Raw genomic sequence first — 26518 nt, 5'->3', positions numbered from 1 at the left:
AGGCCCCACCTTCCCCGGAAGACATCCCAGTGATCCTAAAAAAATGAAGCCCTCCCTCCTGCACCAGTTCTTTAGCCTTGTGTTGAACTGCACTATATCCCTGTTGCTCATGGCATGGGGAGTAATCCTGAGATTACTACCCCAGAGGTCCTGCTTTTTAATCTTCTACTTAACTCCCTAAATTGCCATTGGAGGACCTTGCTACTGTTTCGACGTATGTCATTCATGCCAATGTGGACAATGACCTCTGTCTGATATCCCTCCCGTTTTAGGATGCTTTGTACCCGCTCAGAGACACCCAGGACCCTGGCACCATCCTGGAGTCCTTTTCGCGGCCACAGAAGCGTCTATCTGTGCCCCTGACTATTGAATCCCCTACCACTGTTGCTTTTCTACGCTTTGTACCCCCCATCTGTGCAGTACGGCTAGTCGTGATGCCTTCGCTCTGGCCACTGCGGCTGCTGTCACTGATGGACCTCCCCCCTCATCAGTATCCAAAACGGTATATTGTCAGATAGGGGCACAGCCATAGGGGACCCCTGCGCTTTCTGCGTATTCCGTCTGGCGGTCACCCATTTTTCTTCCTGTACCTTGGGTGTGACCACATCTCTTAAGCTATTAGCTATAACAATTTCAGTTAATTGTGTGCTCCTCAGTGCTTCCAGCTGCTGCTCGAACCGATCCATGCGTTCGGTGAGCTTTTACAACTGAATGCCTTTTCCACAGATGTAGTCCTCAGGGACACTTGAAGTGTCCATGATGCCCCACATCGTGCAGGAGAAGCACACAACCCCGCCAATTGACATGTCTCTCCCTCTTTTGGCTGTTAGATAAAAAATTTAAATACTAAGGCCCTTAATAAAAATTTACTGCTGCTGCTTTCACGAATAGGCCCCCCCAAATTTTATGTGTCTTCTGGTTACTACAGGTACTAAATCTAGCTTGCTTCCTTCTCGTAAGTGTGAGAAGAATATTTTTTAAAAACTCTTACCGTACAAAATGTAGCTCAGTATCTACTCTGGTGAGCCTAGGAATGAAAGGGTTAAGGACACGAGTCACCTGATTTATTGTGAACCAATCAGGGGCTGCTCTCTCTTTTGCAAGTCTGACGTTTGCAGAAGGTTCACCTGCCGCTCAGTTTAAACACCTACTGGACACTGCTCCTACGATTCCCGGCTGCTCCTGAGGTTCCTGTAAAAGTATGTTCCCGAGCGAGACTCTGCCTGAAATCTGCTCCGTGCTCAATTTAAACTCTTACTGGTCGCGAAGCTCTGCCCTCCGGACACTGCTCATGCGATTCCCGTCTGCTTCTGGGGTTCCTGTGAAGGTAAGTTCCCGAGCGACACTTTGGAAAGATTTGAAATCATTATCAGAGTTTGGTCAGACATACTAGCTACAGACTTGGGCAGGGGTTTTCCATGAATTGCGCAAAGCCAATTGGAACAAAGAATAGGCCCTTTGGCCCTCCAAGCCTGCGCTGACCATGCTGCCTGTCTAATCTAAAACCTTCTACACTTCTGGGGTCCATATCCCTCTATTCCCATCCTATTCATGTATTTGTCAAGACGCTCCTTAAACATCGCTATCGTCCCTGCTTCCACCACCTCCCCTGGCAGCGAGTTCCAGGCATCCACAACCCTCTGTGTAAAAAACTTCCCTTGTACATCTCCTCTAAACTTTGTTCCTTGCACCTTTAACCTATGTCCCCTAGTAATTGAATCTTCCACCCTGGGAAAAAGCATCTGACTATCCACTCTGTCTATGCCCCTCATAATTTTGTAGACTTCAATCAGGTCGCCCCTCAGCCTCCGTCGTTCCAGAGAGAACAAACCAAGTTTATTCAACCTCTCCTCTTGGCTAATGCCCTCCATACCAGGCAACACCCTGGTAAATCTCTTCTGCATCCTCTCAAAAGCCTCCACGTCCTTCTGGTAATGTGGTGACCAGGATTGAACACTGATTCCAGGTGTGGCCTAACTAAGGTTCTATACAGCTGCGGCATGACTTGCCAATTTGTATATACAAAGTCCAGGCCGATGAAGGTAAGCATGCCCTATTCCTTCTTGACTACTATCTCCACCTGCATTGCCACTTTGAGTGACCTGTGGGGCTGTACACCCAGATCTCTCTGCCTGTCAATATTCTTAAGGGTTCTGCCATTTACTCTAGAGTTCCCACCTGTATTAGATGTTCCAAAGTGAATTACCTCACATTTTTCCGGATTAAACGCCATCTGCCATCTCTCAGACCAAGTCTCCAGCTGATCCATATCCTGCTGTATCCTCTGACAGTCCTCATCGCTATCCGCAATTCCATCAGCCTTTGTGTCGTCCGCAAACTTACTAATCAGACCAGTTACATTTTTCTTCAAATCATTTATATATACTACAAACAGCAAATGTCCCAGCACTGATCCCTGTGGAACACCATGGGCGAGATTTTCTAAAAATGGGGCTTTGTCTCCACACCGGCGTGAAAACCGGCACCAACCACTTTCTCGGGGGCTAGGTTGACGCCGGAGTGGATCCCACAGCTCCAGCCGGCACGGAATGGCCGGCGTACTTCCACGCATGCGCAGAATGGCTGGCGTATTTCCGTGCATGCGTGGGGGTTCCCATCTCCGCGTGGGCCCCGGGCAATATGGCGGAGCCCTACAGGGGCCTGGCACGGAGGAAAGAAGGCCCCCACGGAACCAGCCCGCCCGCAGATCGGTAGGCCCTGATCGCGGGCCAGGCCACAGTGGGGGCTCCCCCTGGGGCCGGATGCCCCTCCCCAGGACAGCCCCCGCACACTCACCCTTCAGGACCCGCCATGTGGGAGGTGAGTAATCCACGCCGGCAGGACTCGGCCAAACTCAACAGCCACTCGGCTCATCGGGGCCCGGAGAATTGCCAGGGGGGGGCTGCTGTCAACAGCCCCGACCGCCAAGGCGGCGATCCCGCCGGCGCCCGTAAAACGTCGGCGGAGAATAGGGAAGCTGGCGTCAGGGCGGCGGGGCAGGTTTCGCGCCTCTCCCCAGAAATTCTCCGACCCGGCGCAGGGTTCAGCGAATCCCGGCCCATTAGTCACAGCCCTCCATTCAGAAAAGAACCCATCCACTGTTACTCTCTGTCTTCTCTGACTGAGCCAGTTCTGTATCCATCTTGACAGCTTAACCCGGTGTGACATCACGTTCTGTACCAGTCTGCCATGAGGCACCTTGTCAAAGGCTTTACTGAAGTCCATGTAAACAACATCCACTGCCCTACCTCCTTCAATTACCTTTGTCACTGTCTCGAAAAACTCGATCAAGTCAGTGAGACACGACTTCCCCTTCACAAAACCACATGCTGCTTCTCACTAATATGTCACCATATGGGAGTAAATCCTGACTCGAAGAATCCTCTCCAATAATTTCCCTACCACTGACGTAAGGCTCACGGGCCTGTAATTTCCTGGATTATCCTTGCTATCCTTCTTAAACAAAGGAACAACATTAGCTATTCTCCAGTCATCTGGGACCTCGGCCCGGATTCTCCCTTCTGGGGATTAAGTCCCCGCGCCGACCACTCCGGTGTCATCAGCCCACGAAAGTGCGGAATACTCCGCATTTCTCGAGGTCTAGATGGACGCCGGAAGGGTTGGCACCGCTCCAGCCGGCGACGAAGGACCAGCGCGATCTCGCGCATACGCAGACCGGCCGGCGTATTTCGGCGCATGCGCAGGGGGTTCCCTTCTCCGCGCTGGCCATAGCAGAGCCGTACAGGGACTGGCGCAGAATAAAGGAATGCCGGCCGCAGATCGATGGGCTCCGATCGCGGCCCAGGCCACCGTGGGGGGTTCCCCCCGGGATCGGATCCCGCCGCGCCCCCTCGAGCACCGCCCCCGTCGACTTACCTGCCTGGTCTCGCCGGTACGTGAGTTGAGTGATTCATGCCTGTGGGACTGGCCAAAAACGAATGGCCGCTCGGCCCATCGGGGCCCGGAGAATCGCCTGGGGGGCCGCTGCCAACGCCCCCCCGACCGGCGTGGCGTGAATCTCGCCCCGCCCGAAAAACGGCGGCAGAGAATACGGCAGACAGCGTCGGGGAGGGATTCGCACCGCCCCCCCCACCGGGGATTCTCCGACCCGGCGGGGGGTCAGAGAATCCCGCCCCTCACCTGTAGCCAGTGAAGATACAACATTTTCTGTCAAGGCCCCAACAATTTCCACTCTTGCATCCCTCAGTATTCTGCGGTAGATCCCATCAGACCCTGGGGACTTATTTACCTTAATGTTTTTCAAGATGCCCAACACCTCCTCCTTTTTGATCTCAATGCGACCCAGACTATTTACCCACCCTTCCCCAGACTCATCATCCACCAAGTCCTTATCTTTGGTGAATACTGATGCAAAGTACTCATTTAGCTCCTCGCCATTCCTATTGGCTCCACACATAGATTCACCTCCCCTGTCCTTGAGTGGACCATCCCGTTCCCTTGCTACCCTCTTGCTCTTATATACATACAAAACGCCTTGCGATTTTCTTAATCTTGACTTTTCATGACCCCTTTTAGCCCTCCTGAATCCTTGCTTAAGTTCCTTCTGACTTTCCTTATATTCCTCATGGACTTTGTCAGTTCCCAGCCTTCCAGTCCTGACACATGCTTCCTTTTTCTTTTCGACTCGGCACACAATATCCCTCGTTAACCGAGATTCCCGAAACTCACCATACTTATCCTTCTTCATTTCAGGGACATGCCAGTCCTGAATTCCTGACATCGACTGAATTAGCAGGCATAAAGAATGGTGTTCACCACACCTGCTGCAATGTTGGATTTTTGCGTCATATCTCCGCTTTGAACATCATTCAGTATTCGTCCACGGAGAACACGCCGTTTCTGCAGCAGGTGGCATCTGATTCACCCGCACCACCATGACCTCAGCAAGCACCAACTCGGGCGCCATATTGTGTCCGTACTCTCTGCAGCATAGGACAGCTCCACAGAACAAACTGGCTTCCAAAGGCAAAATACATTCTGAGCCCAAATTCAGTGATGTCTCACTGTTGGACACTGTTAGCCCATGTTGGACATGGGGCTATCTCCTGAAACTGATAACACAGTTAAATGTAAACCAGCCAAGATTAATTTGGAAAAATTCATTTGCGGGATGTGGCCGTCTCTGGCCCGACCAGCAGTTACTGCCCATCCCTAATTGCCCTTGAGAAGGTGGTGTGGAGTTGCCTTCTTGAGCCGCTACTGTCCATGTGGTGTAGGCACACCCAATGTGCAGTTAGGGAGGGAGTTCCAGGATTTTGACTCAGGGACAGTGAAGGAAAAATTATATAGTTCCAAATCAAGATGGTGTGTGGCTTGGAGAGGAACTTGCAGGTGCTGGTGTTCCCCAATGTCTGCTGCCATTGTCCTTCTAGATGGTAGAGGTTATGGGTCTGGTCTAAGGAGCCTTGATGAGTTGCTGGAATGCATCTTGTAGGTGGTACAGATGGTTGCTACTGTGCATCCTTGGTGGAGGGAGTGGATGTTGAAAGTGGGAAAATGGGGCGCTAACCAAGCAGACTGCTTAGCCCTGGATGGTGTCGAGCTTTATGAGTGTTGTTGGAGCTGCACTCATTCAGGCAAGCGGAGAATATTCCATTACACTCCTGACTTGTGCCTTGCAGATGGTGGATAAACTTTGGGGGCCAGGGGGTGAGTTCCTCTCCGCAGAATGCCAAGCCTAAAGCGAATTAGAAAATGGAGTACTTCCTCTTATTTTAGTAGGCACTATCAAGTTCTCCCAGATCAGGCCGCAATGTCTCATTAAACTCTCCCAGAACAGGGTAATGTTCTCTGTACACTAAACATAGAACATAGAACATACAGTGCAGAAGGTGGCCATTCGGTCCATCGAGTCTGCACTGACCCACTTAAGCCCTCACTTCCAACCCATCCCCATAACTCAATAACCCCTCCTGACCTTTTTGGTCACGAAGGGCAATTTATCATGGCCAATCCACCTAACCTGCACGTCTTTGGACTGTGGGAGGAAACCAGAGCACCCGGAGGAAACCCACTCAGACACGGGGAGAACGTGCAGACTCCGCACAGACAGTGACCCAGTGGGGAATCAAATCTGGGACCCTATCGCTGTGAAGCCACCGTGCTATCCACTTGTGCCACTGTGCTGCCCTTGCAGATGTCCTCATCAAACTCTCCCAGTGATATCCCATCTAATGCTCCCAGGACAGGTACAGCACGGCGTTAGATACAGAGTAATGATCTCTGTACACTGTCCCATCAAATACTCCCAGGACAAGTACAGCACGGGGTTAGGTACAGAGTAATGATCTCTCTACACTGTCCCCATCAAACACTCCCAGGACAGATACAGCACGGGGTTAGGTACTGGGTTAAGCTCCCTCTACACTGTCCCCATCAAACACTCCCAGGACAGATACAGCACGGGGTTAGGTACTGGGTTAAGCTCCCTCTACACTGTTCCCATCGAACACTCCCAGGACAGGTACAGCACAGGGTTAGATACAGAGTAAAACTCCCTCTACACTGTCGTCATCGAATACTCCCAGGACAGGTACAGTATGGGGTTAGATACAGAGTAATGCTCCCTCAGCACTGTCCAATCAAACACTCCCATGCAGCGATGGTTAGTTGCGGAATAAAGCTCGCTCTACACTATCCAATCAAATATTTTCAGGGTAGATAGAGCATTGTTAAATATATGCAACATTGTTTTATCTGACAATCCCAGGACTGGAACTGATTGAATAAACATGTAGTGAAACTTCCCCGTTGTTGTCAAAACATATAAATTTCAGCTTTGACTTCAAATCTTCGTACACGAGAATTACTTTTCTCATTTACCATATCAACCAGATTACGACCTTGCCAGTTTGGCGATAAATAGTGCAAAATTAAAGGAGATTATTGTGCTCCATTAAGCCCAATGTTAAAATAGTCACATGAGACCCTAGCAGCTGACAATGGGAACAAACTTTCATTCCATCCATCTGGACTGCTTAAAGAGCCAGGTCTGTGAGGTAAAAGACCAGTATGCTGACCTATATAGACAAAGCTTTGGATGGCAACCTACTCAATAGAGATACACTGGCATCGGGGGAACTCTGCAAAGCAATATAGAATGTTGGAGGCACATCAACGCAGGAAAATCTATCAATTATTGTGTATGAAAACCACATTTCATTCCAGCAGGGTTCCTCACACTGACTGTAGAACTGAACTGAAAGGGGAATGTGGAAAAGCTGACATGTAGTGACAATGGGTGATTAATAACCACATGCAGAATGTGAACACACAGTGGTTTATTTCACCGTGCCATCTTTGTCGAGAAGCTTATGCAAGGTTTTGCTTTTGTGAAAAATCCTTGGAATGGGATTACTGAAAAGACTGCAGCAAACCCTCGATCTAAAGGCGTGTGAATCAAGTGCCAAATAAGTGATTTGCTTAACATTGCGATTTCTGCCTTGCAAGTTGCAGTTCCTAATTCCTCAGCTCCCTTCAGGCTCAGGGGCCTGCTGCCCAGTTATCAGTGGGAAGGGACCCCGACAATATAATTAGTGGCCTGCTGTTGCAAAGTTGGACACATTTCAACCCACGTATATGGATGTTCGGTGGTGACAGGGTTCAGGTCTGGAATAAAGTGCACATAATGTGATGGATTTTCTATTCCCAAAACGCCGCTCTTTAAATTCAGGGCATGATACAAACAATATCAGCTTATTGTCGGCACTGATCAGACAGAATCTCATTGATTGAGCTTGGCACTGACTGATATTCAAGGACATGCATCCACTAGCTGTGATGTCATGACCAAGTAACTACAAAAAGCTCCTTTCATTAAAACGAGACACTGGCTGAAAATCTGAGGCAATCGTTTGGCAGAGATGGAGTAAATAAAAAGTTTGCAGTCTGTGCAGGCAGGCAGGCAGGTAGGTAGGAATCTGCGTTTCCATAGACTCAGGCTGCATCATCTGTTCAAGTCCACATCCAAGGGGCTGACAGCTCTGACTGTCAAACCTGCAAACAAACTACTGGCTTGTTTGTACACCATTGAGGGCCAAAGCTCAGCTGGGTCACTGGAAGCAGTAAAGAGTGAAACATGACGGTCATCAATGTGCAGTTATTTCCAAGATCCTGCTGTGTATTGTCAGTGACGTTATTAGTCTCTAATCATTGGCCAGTGCAAATCCTGTTCCCTTCCAGTGTAAGTGCTCTTCTGCTTTGGTGGTGTCACTGGGGCAATGTTCCTCTAAAAGGGTTAACAAATCAACCCATTCTAAAAAAATGGCTGGGCAGGGCAAGGTAGTAAATGACCTAGTCCTGTTCTTATTCCCTGTGATACAACAGTGTTATATTAAAACCATAAATTCTTCACTGACAGCAACCGTGCTTCAGTTGCGCTTTCTTGTTTAATCCTGTTCTCTGTGGAGGGAGCATGAGAAATGCTGGGATTTATCAGCTCAAGGCATACATTTGAGATGGTAATGTGGGTGATGGCTGGCCAGCATTTCATGTTCAAAGTAAATCAGTAACAAAACAATGGATTTTCAGTGGACTTACTGATGCTCGATCAATGACTCCAGAAGCGAGATTGGATGACAATTGAAGGCTTTATTGGACTAGATGTTTCCCCCAGCAGCGCAGGTACAGAATGCAGCTGCTAGGGAGACACAGACTCTTATACTCCGCCTTACTGGGCGGAACCAGCAGGCAGGCTTCACCAATGATCTTCATGCCTCAGGTACCTCCCACACCAATGATCTTACACCCTCAATCTAGGTACCGTAATACCCCTAATGCCGACTACCACGTTCACCCCCTGTTAAAAAAAAGAGTCCGGCGGGGGTGGTGGTCTCGCATCATACAGTGGTAGAGGTTACGGTGGTACCCGTCGGTGGTACAGTGTTTTGCCTTATTACATGTCACAACTATTTACAGTATTCATTTTACATGCACATATCAGAATGAAGCAATTAGTCGATCGGGGGCCCTGGTTGGCCTCTGTGATCGTCGCAAAACCAAAAATTTGAATTAGAATCCAATTGGGAACAGAAAAAAATCACAAGTGTTCAAGCAGTTCTGATCAATCCTCATAATTCGGAAATGTGTTAATGCATGCGTAACTAACAGGGCTATAAGGTAAAACTGATAGATTTTTCTTGCTAAAACTGTCGGGAGTTTGCATTCCGGAAAATAGCGAAAGCCGCACCCGTAATTACAGCACCGCCTTAGTACCCCTTGTTCCAAATTTTAAGAGAGTATTTAGAGAGGAAAGATCGCAATGCAGGCAATGCAACGCCTCATGAACCCTGAAGAATTCGTGGTTGCAGCGACCAGCAGCAGTGTAGGTCAGTGTCCCATTTGGGAAGACGAAATCAGGAAATATCTCAAAGGGAAAGGATGGCCCCTTTGGAGTGAATTCTGTGACAATGAGGAAACAGGACCCAGGAGCATAGGACATACTTGGTGGGAGAACCTGTCAGAGATTCATAAGAAAAGCTTGGGAAAAGCTCGCAAGCCGATGGCAATCATGTCCTGTTTGGCACAATTGCGAGGCACAGAGGAGGTCGTTCGGATGCTCAGTAAAGGGATAGGAGTACATCGAATGAGCAAGGTCGATGTAAGTGAGGTTGAGAAAGGGAGTTGAGAAGGAAGTTAGCAGCAAAGGACGGAGAAGTGGATGATGCCAAGCGGGCACACCAGTCTTGTCTGGCGCATTTAAGCAGCTTACAGACACAGTACGAAAAGGCCTATCAGGACATGCAATGTGCAGTCCTGATAAGAGAGGAAACAGAGAAACAGATAGAGGCATTGCAAAGGCAGCGTAGCGACCTGAAAGCAGCATTAAGAGCACTCCATGCTGCCACCACGGCGCAGAGACAGAGCTCACTAGATCACGCAAAGTGCAGGAACCAGATTGCAGGACTGCAGTCTTTGCTTTCAGTTCAGAATGGATTCCAGAGCACCTTTGGATCCCAGTTAGATACAGAAGACGGCCCGGATTGGGAAGAATTAAATGAGACTTTGCATAGATATGTTCAGGGAACACGTGCGCAAGGAAAGCCCCAGAAGAGAAAAGCGCCCCAACCCCCCACATCGCAGATAGTTCAGGCACCAATGAATCGAGTAACCACCCACCGCACAGTCACATCGGATGGAGATACAGAGTTCCTTTATACCACACCCTTAACCGTGACCCAATTATGGGACGCGTGCGAGAAAATCACACCGTTCCTCCCCACCTCAGACCCCCACCACTTCTTTGCTAGAGTAAAGCAGCAGGCGACCATGTACGGCCTGGATCAGCGTGAGCACGTGAAGCTCACAGTTGTGAGTTTAAACCCTTCGGTCGTAGCAGCCCTTCCCGACCCACAGAATGTCGGAGGAGGCACCCTTGCAGAGATGTACGCAGCGATCCTAGATGCGACCGGCTACAACAGAGGTAACCCGGTAGAAGGCCTGAATAACTGCAGTCAGAAAAAGACAGAACACCCCACAGCGTTTGCTGGACGCCTGTGGATTCACTTTACAGCCGTTTTCGGTAATCTAGACCGCGCCCATTTGTCCCAAGACGGTATGGCCAAATAGACCCGCACCCTTATCTCCCATGCCACAGAGGCAGGACAAAAAGCCTGTACCAACTATGACCCCTCAGAAGAAGCGCATAATGAGAAATGGGTTTTAAAAAGACTGTCCCGCACCTGGGAGCAATCTGTCCAAAACAAACCCGCAGTTAGGAAACCCGAGGAACAGCAGGCAGAAGCAGACACCCAAGTGGTGAAAACGCACCAGAACCCCGCATGGGTGAATGAAGGCAGGAACAGTCCCCCCCCCCCCCACAGAAGCCACAGGAGTGTTACAACTGTGGACAATTAGGTCACTTTGCGCGAGAGTGCACCGCCCCACGAAAGTCACAGAGAGCCCAGCAGGCAGGCACTCTGAATAAGAATCGGACAGAGTCCATACATCGTGTGAGCACCCGGGCAGACCAGATGGACATGAACGAAACGGACTGACGGTGTTCAGGCTCCCCCAGTTGGGTCTGCGACACCCTTTGGGATAGGTCCGGCCGACCGGTAGTTGCAGCAAAGATACGGGGACAGCCCATCGAATTTCTCTGGGACACAGGAGGGTCCCGCACCACAACCAATTCCTCCACCATATTCCAGAAAGACACGTGGCCCACTACAGCCACAATCACCCTCAGCGGCTTCACAGACCACTCACAGCAGGGACACATCACAGCCCCTGTACCCATTCAGATTGGCAATATAACGACAAAGCACTCCATAGTTTTAGTCGATCTACCCCACACAGCAGAACACATATTGGGAATTGACTTTATGAAGTCCCACCACCTTTCATTTGATCCGGTAAACCAATGTGTTTGGAGAATGGCAAAATCCGCAAGACCCTCCCCAACGCTCACAATAGGTGAATACGCAAACAAGATTAGCGCAGTCGGCGATTTCTGGTTTGATCCGACCACGATTAGCACAGACAAGCAGGTTAGGGCAGTTCTGCAGAAGCACAGGACAGCATTCGCGACCCACAAACAAGACTGTGGCCGGATGACTGGTTCCGTTCAAATCACAGGACCTGTCCCTAGACCCCCAAAACAATACCGATTTACCAAGAGGCGGAGGGAGAAATCGCAAAAGGTATCGACAGCTTATTAGAGCAGGGTGTACTCAGATCAGTGGCCTCCCCAATTTGGCCAGTGAGAAAGCCCGATGGATCATGGCCATCGATTACCGGGAACTAAACAATGTCACCCCCGCAGCAGCCCCCACGGTAGCCACAAGTCCCGAGACCATGCTCAAACAGGGACTCAACTCACAATACTTTACGGTTTTGGGCGTCAGGAACGGATTCTGGTCCATTCCATTGGCAAAAGAGCGCCAATACAAATTTGCCTTCACTTTTAAAAGTCAGCAGTACACGTGGAAATGCATTCCACAACTCCCCCTCCATTTTCCACCGACAGCTGGCAAATGGATTATCAACATTTTCTCGCCCTGAATGTCTGGTCCAATATGTGATTATCTATTACTGCAGACAGACACCAAGGCAGAGCACACCGCGCTTCTGTCCGAACTCCTGGAACTCCTACAGCGTATTGGATGTAAAGTGAACCCCAAGAAGGCCCAAATTTTGGAAAACAAAGTGGTATATTTGGGAACAATTATCACTCATGGTAAACGCGAGATCGAGCATAAAAGAATTGACTTGATTGCCAAATTGCCCCTTCCCCAGAATGTTTCAGCCCTCCGGTCGTTTTTAGGACTGGTTGGCTACTGCCGAAACCATATCGCCGGTTTCATCACCAAGGCAGCACCCCTCTCGGAACTCCTAAAGAAAGGAGCCCCTTGGGAATGGCTTCCGCAGCATACGGATGCTGTGGATGCTTTGAAAAGAGCCCTCATTGCAGCCCACGCACTACAAGTTCCAGACCCGCTTTCCCCCTCTGCTATAGAGATAGCTAGCACAGACCGCACCCTTTCGGCTGTGCTCCTCCAGGAACGGCACGGACAATTAAGACCCGTGGCTTACGCCTCCAGACTTTTAGATCCTGTGGAGCAGGGATTTTCGGCCTGTGAAAGGCACCTGCTCGCAGTTTTCTGGGCGGTTCAATATCTTTCCGACATAACCGGACTAAATCCCATCACAATCCTCACGGAATACCCCCCCACCCAACCTTTACTTGACGGACGACTTAAGGACGGTACAGTTAGCCAAATTAGAACAGCTAGATGGACCCTTCTTTTGCAGGGACGGGACATCACCGTTAAAAGGACCAAGACCCACACTTTCTTAGCCGACAACCTTCTGTACCCAGGCACCCCCCACGAATGTGAAATCATCTCACCGCACCACAACACAGGCCCCTTTATTGCGAAAACACCCCCCAGAAAGATAGGTAGTTTACACCAAAGCCCCCAGCACACAGACACGTGTGAACTCTTAAGGATATATGTGGATGGTTCTTCCACTGTATTAGATGGGAAGTGCATTACAGGATGCGGCATTTATGTTGAGGACGCGCAGGTGCGCGCCCTAGAAGAGATCTCCTTAAAGCTACCAGGCCACTTAGGCGCGCAGGCGGCAGAAATAGCAGCCGTGGCGTATATTGTCGATCTCCCAGATTCCTTCCCCAGCCCAGTAGACATATACTCGGACAGCCTCTATGTCTGCAACAGCCTTACAGAATTCCTACCCCCGTGGAAAGCAAGAGGATTTGTTTCCGCAGACGGAAAACCCCTCCCTTCAGCCCCATTGCTCCGCCACATTTTAGAGAAAGCACAGGACAGGACCTTTGGTATTGTTAAAGTTCGCAGTGACCACCGTTCCTTCCCCCCCTGGAAATGTAAAAGCCAACGCACTGGCCAAAGCAGGTTCCAGACACCCCCCGAAAGCGCACCAGTGAATGCAGTTCAGGTCTCGCAGACTAATATCGAGGATTTAGTGCAGGCCCAGAAGCAAGAGAACAATCTCAGGGAGATTTTGAAAGGACAATTTACAGCACCCTATGATAGATTTAAAAATGCACTGGCCATACATGACGGTGTGGTGTTAAAAGACACCCTTTATGTGGTTCCTGAACAGGACAGGAATCAGCTCATTTGTTTATTCCATGACAGTCATGGGCATCAGGGGATTGATCCCACTACAGCCCACCTCAGGCAGCTCTGTTGGTGGCCAAGTTTAAAATAAGTTCTACGTTGAGAATTGCCTTATCTGTGCCCAGAACAATCCGGACAGCTACGCCAAGAAAGCGCAACTTAGCTACACCCGCCCCGTTAATGTCCCCTGGACTAACCTCCAGATTGATTTTATAGGACCATTGCCCCTTGCAGGAATGGTTACAAGTACGTATTAGTCGTCATAGACACTTTTGCGAAATGGGTAGAGGCAGTCCCATCCAGAACGAACACGGCAAAGACCACAGCCAAGATCTTAACCCACCACATCTTCACGAGATGGGGACCCCCCCGCAGCATTGAAGCCGACCAAGGTTCCCATTTTAGATGACGTGTCATGAAGAATGTCCTCGTGATATTTGGCATTACCCAAAAATTCCACATCGCATACCACCCCCAGTCAAGTGGTATCGTGGAGCGCATGAATCGGACCCTAAAATCAACCCTCAGAAAAATGGTCCAACAGAACAACACCACTTGGGATTCAGTCCTCCCTTTTGCGTTGATGTTTTTAAGAAATACTGTCACAACATCCACCGGATACACCCCACACACCCTCATGACCCGACGCCCCATGAAAGGCACAGAATTTTTATTAGGATTGGACTTGACCAGCCCCGAAGTGACGGCCCTCACACACGAGAACGCAGTCAAACAGTTAGTGGAGAATGTGAAAACGGCTCAGCTAGCAGCCGCGGTACGATTAGGCACACAGAAGAAACAGAGCAAGGCCTGTTTTGACAAGACAGTGCATGCGACTGAGTTTGAGGTAGGACAGCAGGTCATGCTTTCAATTTACAACCCCAGCACATTCCTGTCACCGAAGTATTCGGGTCTGTACTCCATTGCAGACAAAGTAAGCCCCTCAGTGTATAAAATTAAGTACCCCAATGGAAAGATTACGTGGTTCCATATTAACCAGCTTAAGGCATATGGCCCACAGTCCAATCACGCACACCACGTCATGCTCGACGCAGCAGACCACACCCCGCCCACAGCCAACGTATCCCCACCCTCCCCCAACACGCCCACCACATCCACGGACTCGCCCTCAACTCCACCCCCGACCTCTAGACTCCGCCCGGAACGCCACAGGCAGCAGCAGCAGCGACAGCGACTGTGACTCAGACAATAGCCACAGTACGCCTCCCTACTATCCCCATGCAACAGGACCCACACCCAGCGAATCTGACCATGATTCGAGTGATCCCTTCCTCATCACATTCCTCAACAAACCCCACCAAAGACCACCGCCCTACGATGACGATTCCGTCCCCACAGAACTGGACACCACCTTTTGGCACCACGATAATTCATACAGGCTCGTCCGGAACGACGAGATGGACCCCAAATCGCACCATGCAGCCCTATCAGCCCTTATACATTCCAGAGTATGGCATCCGGAAGAAGATGATGACTTTGAGTCTGACTCCCAAAGCGAGAACCCCTTTGCGACCCTGTTCACAACTGATAACTGAGGTGCCCAGATGATGTTTTAAAAAGGAACCGCTTGGGAGAAACGGTGTCCTTTCTGATGGAACCTGCAGCATGTTGTTTAATGTTGTTTGTTACTGTTATTGTTGTGTTGTATGTATGATCGTAAAAGAAAATTTCCACGGCCCCACGCCTTGTTCGTCCGCAGAGACCTATGAAACTTGCCAGCATGCTCATCGGCAGAAACCGCTGAGAGCTTGCCAGCCTCCGTTCATAACTGCTCTTCTGGTTCGAAGGTAGAACCTTTACGGCAACCCCCCCACGATGACTACATTTTTGCCCGTTCTTGCCGGTTGCTCAGGCAGTGGAGAAACGGCATTGGGCTCCGCCCTGCCTGAGGACCCCCCTCTGGTCAGCTACGCTCGGGTAGAGCACACACGGCATTGGTCGCCATCCTACCCGGGGATTCCATCCAAATCTTACCCGTCGCGGCCCATACGCACCTCATTTCGCCACTTTTGGTTCAAAAAGTTTTGTTTTGTTTTCAGGCGACCCATAGGTTGCCATCCCTATGCTATTTACATCCTCAAACATTTGGATGGTAAATCGCACAGCCTGCGAGACGGCTCGCACTGTTTCAGTATTTTTAAGTGTGTCTTGTCCTGAATATTCGGTTTAAAAAAAAATGAGGGAATCACACGTGGTGATAAATTGGAAAGGGGAATTGGCACGAAAGGACAGACATACGAACAGACGAGATATTAACCAAGATGGTAACAGAAACTATGCTTGATCCCACAGAATCCCAGGAGCCCCAAGGAAAGAAAAGAAGAGAAGAGAAAGAAGAAGAACAATGAGGACATCCTCCGTGTTGATCACCACCATTATAATGTGTATTCGGTTGCGCGCGAACGCGAACCCCCTGACCCCAACCACCCCGGCCGTTAATGATTCACTTCCCCATAGCACCCAGAGCCCAGTAACAGGCAACACCACACCATCATGGTGTGATAAGCTCATAACATTTCCTACGTAGTCGAATCCCTATTAGTGTTGGCGATACTCTGCAGCATCGTGCAGACTATCCGCATGAGGAAATGGCGAAGGAGAGCCTACCGCGCTCGCACCCCGGTATACAGAATGAGATCCCCTATTTTCGGTTATCACCAGGCCCCCGAACCCCTTGATCTACAATAACGACCATTCGTGTAACATCTGTTGTAAATAAAGAAATGTGAATATTGTACACCCCTGTGCTTGACTGCCAAGCCAGAGGAAAAATGTGAATGCTGCCATTATTTTTGTATTGTTTAGGAAGTTAATATGACTGAATGTTTTAGTGAGTGGAGTTTATTGAGATAGTTAGAGGTACCGTTTTTTTTGTGTTGTAATTAATGCATGTCCCTGTCTGACATAGCGCCACTTAGAATTGCTAGTTAAAAATTTTCCTGCATAGTTATGGTCAGTGTGGAGGCCATGGGAAGAGTGCTCGCTGGGTCAGGGAATGAAGACAACGCAGTTATGTGATCCTTCACGCTTCGCGTTAGGGATCACAAGGAGGGAGTGTAACCACCTGGGTTGGCCACTTCCTGACTTAAAATGGAGAACTGCAAAGACTAAAGGGAAATTCAGCCAACACAGGCAAAAACGAGCAAGTGCAGAAATCCTGTGTATTGGAACTTGCAAAAACCAGACAGTTCTGAAACCAGCAGCTATCTGCATAGTAATGAGCGATTCCCAGGCACAGTTGATACACTTCAGGTGAATTAGGCCAAGCCAGGCTCCTCGGCGCCAGCAGGAGCCAAGACAAAGGAAGGCCAACGGGATTTAGGGACCGCCCAGCAATCAGGGAACAACTCCAGTATTGAAGAAATCGATCCAAGTGATCGGAATGCAGTCCAATCATTTGGAACCAGGTACGGGGTCCGCCCCAAAGGGCGGGAAGCCCCTGGGGACTATAAAGTAAAGCCCCCAAGTTCAAATCGTCCTTCTTGGCAGAGTCACTCAACAACGCAAATCAACCCCTGTGAGTGACCTGTCCAAGCTGCCGCACCAACCAAGTAAGTCTCCAGTCAACGCTCGCTACGAGATAGGCGCTCCTAGCTACAAGTCCAGACCAGCTTTTGAACCCTGCAGACTCAGGACCTGAACGAAAGGCCACTTGTTCCCCTGACCTGGTGGGCCAGTCCGAAGCTAAGTATAGGCCTTTTAGTGATAGAAATATTCTCGAAAGTAGAGTTATATGCATAAGTAGTGACTTACTGTATATAATAAATGTGTTTTGATTTGAATCTTACTAATTGGTGTGTTGAGTTATTGATCAGTACTTGAACTTGAACCTCGTGGAGGTATCATAAAGATACCTGGCGACTCGAGAGCAAAGGTTAAACAGACAGAGCAAATTACGAATGAAGCGCCAACCAAAAGTTAGCAACAGCCTGATAATACTTCTGACCTGAGTGCAGGAGTGTAAATAGCTTCCTCGTTCAGGAGCAAATCTGGATTAAATCCCTCAGCAAATCAATCACAAATAGGCAATTGGCCTCCAACTCATTGGAGATTCATTCCACAGAAAACAAGGAGTTCAGGAAAATTATAAAGTGCGGGCAATGAATGGGCCTAATTTCAGATCCGCTATTTTTTTATAAGCTTCTGTAAGTTGCTGTTCAATGTTACAAAACCAGACTTAAAGTGTAATGTTGAAACAAATTTTGCAACTAAATGACTGCTTTAATGGGTCATTTCACCGTGCTCTGATTTTCTGTTGTTAACCTTTATGTGGCTCCGAAGCAGTCCCGAATTCCCGCTCCGACACTCCATCCAGAAACCATTACTTCGCAGGCTGTAATCTGCCAAAAAAGCTCACACAGGCCCCATCAAGCTCACAGTTAAAATAGAGGAGATCAAAGATGGCAGCTCACAACAAGAATCTAATAGCTCTTTGCAAGTGCCCTCTTGATCTAAACTGTATGTTTGATAGTGAGTGCGCATCGTACAGACTGACGACATTGAATGCGGTTAGTCTCTCTCGAAATCTCACACAACAATTAATTCTTTAAAATACCTGAGTGCTGGAGAATGGCTTGGCAGTTGTGTGACTCGGCATATTAAGTTTCTGCTGACGCAGAGAGAACCTGGTGTTGTATTATGTGTATCTCATTGTGAAGCTCCTTATGTACAGTACTGACCAGGTAACACTTGATTCTTATCTCAAATGGTTTGATTCTATTATGACTGTCAGCTTCTTCATTTATACAGCGTATTGTTTCAAGATTAAGGACACAATCTAACAGAAGTGTGGTAGCGAACAGGAATTGCAGGGTGTTTCCTGACGGCCGACCCAGCGAGGCCGTCACCGGTATCTAACGTTAATTAGGGCTGGTATTGATGCTCCACCAGCTGATTCACCCGGAGACTTCCTGACAGCTCTCTGTTAGCGATGGGGGAGCAGCACTTAAACTGATCCCACAGAGCAAACTCGAGACAGCATACAGCCATGTCACCAAGGAGACTCCACCACAACCTGCAGGAATGGCATGGCGGCGCAGTGGTTAGCACTGCTGCCTCACAGTGCCAGGGACCTGTGTTCATTTCCGGCCTTGGGTGACGATGTGGATTTTTCACTTCCTCCCCTTGTCTGCGTGGGTTTTCCTCTGGGCATTCTGGTTTCCTCCCACAGTCCAAAGATGTGCAGGTTAGGTGGATTGGCCATGATAATTTGCCCCTTAGTGTCCAAAGATGTGCAGATTAGATTATGGGGTTACAGGGATGACCGGGAAGGGGGGGGTGGCTATGGGTAACATGTTCATTCAAAGGGTCGGTGCAGGATTGATGGGCAGAATGGCCTCCTTCTGCACTTTAGGGATTTTATGATTCGGAGCCACCGACCTTCCCAGACTGTTGGATGTGTTGGAGTGTTGGAGTCCAGGCAGGATATCCTGGGCTGGATTCTCCGATTTTAAGACTAAGTGCTGACTCCGGCGTGGGAACAGTGGTTGGTGTTTTACGACAGGAAAAATGACGCATCAGCTGCACCAATTCAGCGACTCTGAATCGGCTAGCACCATTGCCACGTCGAACGCAACCGGTCCCATTCAAAATGGCACCGGATTCGTCGGGTCCGTGATTGACACACATGAGGCTCACACGCCGCAGCCGCATTTAAACGGTCCTTCCCCCCACACACACCATCACAGTCAACAAGATGGCTGGAAGGAGAGCAGCGCCACGGTTCAGGGACGCTGAGCTGGACACCCTCCTGGACGCCGGGGAGGCGAGAGGGATGCCCCTATACCCCAGCTCGAGAGGAAGGCCGCCAGGCACCACCATTTGCCGTGCCTGGGCGCAGGTGGCAGACGTAGTCAGCGCCGTGGGCAACGTCATCCAGACTGGCATGCAGTGCCGGAAGAAACTGCACAAGCATTTCAAGGCGGCCAGGGTGGGTCGGCTGCTCTGTGCCCCTGGCACTATCCCTGCTCCCCCCACACACCTGCAACCCGACCGAACCTCCACCCTGCCCCACATGCCAGCCGCAATGGCCGGGCGCTCTGGCCACTGATGCCATCATCTACTCAACCCCTGAACTGCATGTGCAGAATGTCTAACAGTGTCATTGTTTGTGTTTACTGCTCCCCCCCTTCCCCCCCGGAGAAGGCTGCGCACAACTGGCGGGAGTGGGAGAAGACCGGAGGGGACCACCAGACCCCACCCCCTGCACTGTCGGTATCTGGCCCCGTCAGTGCCCCCGGTTCTAGCGCCTGTCTGTGCTGCCAGGGCCACCATTGGCTGGCGCTGTCCTCACTGGGGCCTGCCTTGGATGTGGCCCTGGGTGGTCCCCCGGTGGATGGCTGCTGGTTGGGCAGGGTGTTCGGGGCCGGGGAGGGGCGCGCAATGTGGCGGGGGATGGAGTGCAGGGGTGGGCGCAAACACACAGCCAGTACCAATGTGTAGAACCAGGGGCCAGATGGGTGGTCAGTGGATGTTCAGCAAGATGGCAGTCAGTGCCTGGGCACTGCTCCAGTCCCGTGGGAGGGCACCCCAGCAGCTCAGCCCGCCGTCCCCATCCACCTCCCTTCCCCCTCCCCCTCTCCCAGCCCTGGCAGGGGCCGCTCCCGCCGTGGCCAGCATGGCCGGTGTCCGGGCTAGCAGCCTGCAGTCACTCCACACCATTTCCGAACTCCTCTCTCGATCAGCACCCAGGATGCCAGGTTCACCATTTTTAAAAACACAAGTGAACCACGCCGTCGGGAAATCGGCCTATCGGTGAATCTCGGAGGCCCCGGAGCAGCGGGTGTCAGGCCCGCTAATGATACGCCTCCTGTACTTTCACCCCGCGGGGCGAGCGCCGCATTTTTAGCCATTTTCGGGGTGCTGGAGCATCCATATTTGGCGTCAAACCGGCGTCTACCCCAAATTTTGGCATTGGAAGCTATTCTCCGCCCAATCGCGTTCCGCGATTTCAGCATCGGCAAGCCGGAGAATGCCGCCCCCTGTTCCCCCGAGAGGGTCAGCCTCAAAGCAGGAACAGTGGCCGTCAGTGTGGGGAGTATCACCAGGAGGACCGCCACCCAGTGTCGCAAGAAGCTAAATGACGTCCACCAGGCCGCATTGGGGAGTTGGCATCGGCCCCCTGGCACCGGTCCCACCTGCCACCCCTGCCTAGCCCCCCCCCCCATCGACGATCCTGGAGATTGCACTGCACCACCGCCTCCGCCTGTGCCCCAGCGCACCCTGGCACCCACTTGCGCACCCCAGCCATGCCCAGCAGCGGTGCCTAGCCTGACCCCCGCCATAATCATCTCCCCCGCCCGTGATGCGTGAAGCGTGCGGCTCATGGTGCCCTCCCTTTGTCCCCAAAGGAGACGTTGGCCCAGAATAGACAGGAAAGGGCCCAGACGGGTGGCAGAGTGCCGGACACTCCTCTCCCCCAACGAGGAACGGGACATGGAGGTTGTGGGGGTGGCCAAGGACGGATCAGTCACTGACGTTGAGATTGGCCTGTGCAGCAGAGGTGAGGATCCATGGCCCCCACTCAAATGACCCATCACACCTGTGTTGTTCATGCCAGACATAATGAACCTTCCCTCTCACTGACCACATGTCCCTTCTCCCACAGGACCTCCATCTGATGGTGCCGGCCCATCCGGGTTGCCACCCCCCACACAAGAGAACACCTTGGAGGAGAGCTTCAAAGATGCCATCATTGAGGCATCACAGCTGTCATCCCCATCCTCCATCAGCGCAGAGGCACACACCTCGGTGAGCGACAGTCGCGGACAGTCTTCCAGGGCACAATCTGTTGAGCAGCACAAAGTTGCTGATGCACGTCAGGCGAAGGCAGGAACATGCAGGTGTGACAGCAGTCAGATGTCTACTGGATCACTGGATCCAGCTGGGCCCCAGTCAGATATCGAGCCTCTGGACCAAGTTACCCCAGAGCTGATGCAGATACTAGGGTGCGGCGGTGAGATTCAGAGGAGGATGACAGCGATTCTCCAGCGGGTCCATAGACTTGTCTCAGAGCTTGCCGAGGCACTGCGGAGCATGTCCGAGTCTCAGGTGGGCACTGCCAAGGCCCTCCAATGCATGTCCCAGTTGCTGACTCCCAAATGCTGGTGGAAATTGGTGAAGCACCGCAGAGCATGGCCCGGTCACAGAGGGGCATTGCTGAGGGCAGCGACACCATGATGCAGACAATGGGGAGCCGCTATGTCTGGCAGAGCCAGATGGCGCAGGGGCCTCTGGTGCCCAATCCAACTGCTCCTTGTCCGAAGGTGACGTCCAGGGCTTAAGGGCACTGACTGGGAAGAGGGAGCGCTGGAGGCGAATCTGGAGCCTCCCCAAAGAGAGACAACAGTGGTCACCAAATCTCCCGTGTACCTCCCTCCTGAATGGCACTAAGGTTCAGGGCTCTGGCAAGTCGGCAGTGGCCCTCCGGCCCTGCGCCCTCGGGCCTCGTGCTTTTCAGAGAACACCCACCAGGGGCATCAAAGGCCACAGGGTATAGGAGTATTGGAAGCAGCAGGCTGCCCCCACTTCTGATGTGCATCCTGGGGCACACCTAGACGTAGCGGCAGAGCACAGAGTGCTAAGAAGATTGAGGATCATTCAGAGGGCATTGGGAGGGAGGAGTGGGGGGACACCATAGCTAACGAGGGACAGTTAGGATCACGATTTTTCATCAGTTCACCTGAGACATCGGAAGTCTCTGCCACGTTATTCTGCACTGTGGCCGGCCTGCACCCTCCCATCCCCATTTGCTCTCCGCCTTCCCCCGGCTGCAGTCCCCTCCCAATGTGCAGGTGATAGGTGTGAGCACGCTGTCAGCAGACAGACATAGCATAGATTGAGGAGCACCAGAGCTCAGCTCACAGCGGGTTATCATCACCCTCCTGCCTTGTATATTGACCCGCTGACAGTGCTGGCACAGGCCCATCACCCTGGAGTGATGTAACACAGACCCTGGGAGAATGCAGCAGAGGTAGGGTGGGGAATTGTTGGGGGGAGTGAAGGGAGGGGGGAGGGAGTACAGGTGAAGGAGGTGGTGGTGGGATGGGGAGAGGGGGTGAGATGGCAGATGAAGGCACGTTCTATGAAAAGTGGCCAAGGATGAGGGCCTCCCTGGCCCGACATGCATGCCGGACCCTTAACTCCACCACCTATCCTCCGTTCACTGGCTGCTCCCGCGCATCCTCCCCAGGCTCGTCCTCCACCCCTTTCTGGTCCAGTTCCTCCTCAGACGAGGCCGATTGTTTCTCCACCTCCACCTCCAGCACGTCACCCCGCTGCCATGCCAGGTTGTGGAGGGTGCTGCAGACCATCCCAAAGCAGGTGACCCTCCAGGGGTGTACTGCAGTGCACCATCAAAGCGATTGAGGCATCAGAACCGCATTTTAAGCAGTCTGATAGACTGCTCAATGACAGTTCGGGTGCCCACATGGGCCTTGTTATATTGGGCCTCTGCATTGGTCAACAGCCTCTGCTCTGGCATTATTAGCAAGATCCTAAATGAGTACCCTTATCCCCCAAGAGACAACCAGTCATCCTGGGGTGTCCCTAGAAGACTCCAGAGATCTCCGACTGCACCAGGATGTAGATGTCGTGCACACTCCCGGGGACGTTTGCACACACATGCATAATCTTAAAGTGGTTGCACACAAGTTGACGTTCAGAGAGTGAATCCCATTCCTGTTATTAATGGGCGCTCCCAGACCACCCGGTGCGTGCAAGGTGACAGGCGTGCCATCTATTACCCTCTGGACCTGAGGCATCCCGGCAATGGCAGAGAGTCCTGCTGCCCAGGCATCCTGATGGACTTGGTCCAGGTCAAAGGTTATATAGTCAGCTTCTCAGGCAAACAGGGCATCTATGACTCCATGTGGGTTGTTAGCTGGAATATACCACACAAGTCCCTGCTCGAGCCCTGGAATGAACCCAAGGTGTCAAGGTTCAGGGCTGCGATGTCCTTGATGGACACAGAGAGCGAATATTCTCCTCCTCCACTGGGTGGCAAGGACATGGCCCAGGTGTCGCACCATCTCCTTGTTGAGACGGAGCCTCCTGTGGCACATGCGATGCCTGTACACCTTGGGCTGTCTCAGGCCACCCCCTCTGGATGTTCTCCCTAGCCTGATGGGTGGCCAGGTCCTCAGGGTGTGGGACGGGCCCCTACACATGGGCCACCATGTCACAATTGCTCTCCCACTCTCGCGTGAGGCCTTGAGCCTCTGTTAACGCTGCCGCTGGCTTTTCCTGCATCTGGCCGCATGGACTGCCATTGCCACCGCCACGGCAGCTGCTGTAGGGACCCACAATATCATCCATACAGTGATATCTGTCAGGAACTGAACAGTGTGAGAGACCAGCAACCAGTTATGGCATTCACCCTGGTACCCTCAGATCCCCCGATCGGGTTATCATCACTCTCCTGTCTTGAATACGATCCAGGGGAGTGGCATGTTAGACCTGCGGGTGCTGAGCCCCTAACCACCAACTCAGGGGTGACTCCCCCAACATTCTGGGGGTTGCCATTAATGGGCGCTCCCAGACCACCCGGTGCGTGCAAGGTGACAGGCGTGCCATCTATTACCCTCTGGACCTGAGGCATCCCGGCAATGGCAGAGAGTCCTGCTGCCCAGGCATCCTGATGGACTTGGTCCAGGTCAAAGGTTATATAGTCAGCTTCTCAGGCAAACAGGGCATCTATGACTCCATGTGGGTTGTTAGCTGGAATATACCACACAAGTCCCTGCTCGAGCCCTGGAATGAACCCAAGGTGTCAAGGTTCAGGGCTGCGATGTCCTTGATGGACACAGAGAGCGAATATTCTCCTCCTCCACTGGGTGGCAAGGACATGGCCCAGGTGTCGCACCATCTCCTTGTTGAGACGGAGCCTCCTGTGGCACATGCGATGCCTGTACACCTTGGGCTGTCTCAGGCCACCCCCTCTGGATGTTCTCCCTAGCCTGATGGGTGGCCAGGTCCTCAGGGTGTGGGACGGGCCCCTACACATGGGCCACCATGTCACAATTGCTCTCCCACTCTCGCGTGAGGCCTTGAGCCTCTGTTAACGCTGCCGCTGGCTTTTCCTGCATCTGGCCGCATGGACTGCCATTGCCACCGCCACGGCAGCTGCTGTAGGGACCCACAATATCATCCATACAGTGATATCTGTCAGGAACTGAACAGTGTGAGAGACCAGCAACCAGTTATGGCATTCACCCTGGTACCCTCAGATCCCCCGATCGGGTTATCATCACTCTCCTGTCTTGAATACGATCCAGGGGAGTGGCATGTTAGACCTGCGGGTGCTGAGCCCCTAACCACCAACTCAGGGGTGACTCCCCCAACATTCTGGGGGTTGCCATTGATCAGAAACTGAACTGGATGAGCCACATTAATACTGTGGCTACCAGGGCAGGTCAAAGGCCAGGAATCCTATGGTGAGTAACTCACCTCCTGCCCTCCAAAGCCTGTCCACCATCTTCAAGGCACAAGTCAGGAATGTAATGGAATACTCTACATTAGCCTGGAAAAGTGCAGCTCCATCAACTCTCAAGCAGCTCAACACCATCCAGGACAAAGCAGCCCTCTGGATTGCTCCCTGTTCCACAAACATTCAAACCCTCCACCACCGACGAACAGTGGCAGCCGTGTGTACCATCCACAAGATGCACTGCAATAACTCACCAAAGTTAATTCGGCAGTACCTTCCGAACCCACGACCACTACCATCTAGAAAGACAAGGGGCTGGATTCTCCCAAAATGGGGCTATGGCCCCACGCCGGTGTAAAAACGCAGGCGTTGCACTCCCGAGTTTCCTCAAAAAAATACCAACCGATTCACTTACCTTCAGGGGGCTAGCAGGTACCCGGAGTGCTTCACACAGCTTTGGCTGCGGATACGGGCCCCCGCACTTCCAGTTCGGAGTCCGCACATGCACACGGCGGCGGGGTCCAGCGGCCACACCGAGCGCCATGGCGGACTCGAACCGCAGACCCACACAAAGAAACTAGGCCCCCCCCCGATTGGCTGCACGCCCGAGGATCCATCTGGCCTGATCTCTCCCCCGGCCACCCACAAGGACCCCCCAGGTGCCAGATAATAATAATCATATTCAGCGCTTATTGTCACAAGTAGGCTTCAATGAAGTTACTGTGAAAAGCCCCTAGTCGCCACATTCCGGCGCCTGTTCGGGGAGGCTGTTACGGGCTGTTACTTCTGCCTGAGAGGAGACATCATTGACTTGTCAAATGAGTGGGTACTCTGTAAATGTTGTCGAACTGTTAGCTGACCCAGGAACGGATGGCCCATCATGGGCTTTCCGTATGGAGGAATTGTCATTGTTGCTGCTTATTCGCAGTGTACTGTACTGAAGTATGGAGTGGATTCTCAATTCACAGCCATGGAGATGGCATGATCTTGCCAGCACTGTCTGGTACACATATTCTGCAGTCATGTGGTGAGCTGCTGTGATGAACGGTTACTGCCTTATCATCATGTAAGGTGATGTCCCCTTTAAGACCGTGCTTGTAACCCTGGGGACGCCGCCTCTGGCTCCGCCCATCTGGGAGCCATACATAAGGGCTGCCTCATGGTCTGTAACAGTCAGCTCTCGTCTCTAGCTCTAGCATAGTTATTAGTCTAATAACTTCTTCACAGTTTAATCTCTAAGTGTCATTATTGAGGGTACCTCAGCTGCCCAAACTGAGTGGATGGATGGATGATGAACAATATTGATGCCACATTCCGGTGCCTGTTCGGGGAGGCCGGTACGGGAATTGTACTCGCGCTGCTGGCATTGTTCGGCATTACAAGCCAGCTGTTTAGCCCACTGTGCTAAACCAGCCTCTTGTTGGGATCGCCCCGCTCCCCAGCAGGGCGA

At 51.7% G+C, this 26518-nt stretch overlaps 1 long non-coding RNA gene across 1 annotated transcript in view; it reads left to right on the top strand.

Moving 5' to 3' along the window:
- The window catches only part of LOC140430056 (uncharacterized), a 65349-nt gene extending 48824 nt beyond the window's left edge, over window positions 1-16525 (top strand). Inside the window, exon 3 of the long non-coding RNA XR_011949305.1 lies at window positions 15936-16525. This is a non-coding gene — a long non-coding RNA (uncharacterized lncRNA). The remainder of the gene's footprint in view (window positions 1-15935) is intronic.
- Window positions 16526-26518: the final 9993 nt, after the last annotated feature.

The sequence above is a fragment of the Scyliorhinus torazame genome, chromosome 1 (genome assembly GCF_047496885.1).
Source record: "Scyliorhinus torazame isolate Kashiwa2021f chromosome 1, sScyTor2.1, whole genome shotgun sequence".
Lineage (NCBI taxonomy): Eukaryota > Metazoa > Chordata > Chondrichthyes > Carcharhiniformes > Scyliorhinidae > Scyliorhinus > Scyliorhinus torazame.
Note: the sequence above shows the minus strand (reverse complement) of the source record. Positions and strands in the feature narration are given on the sequence as shown.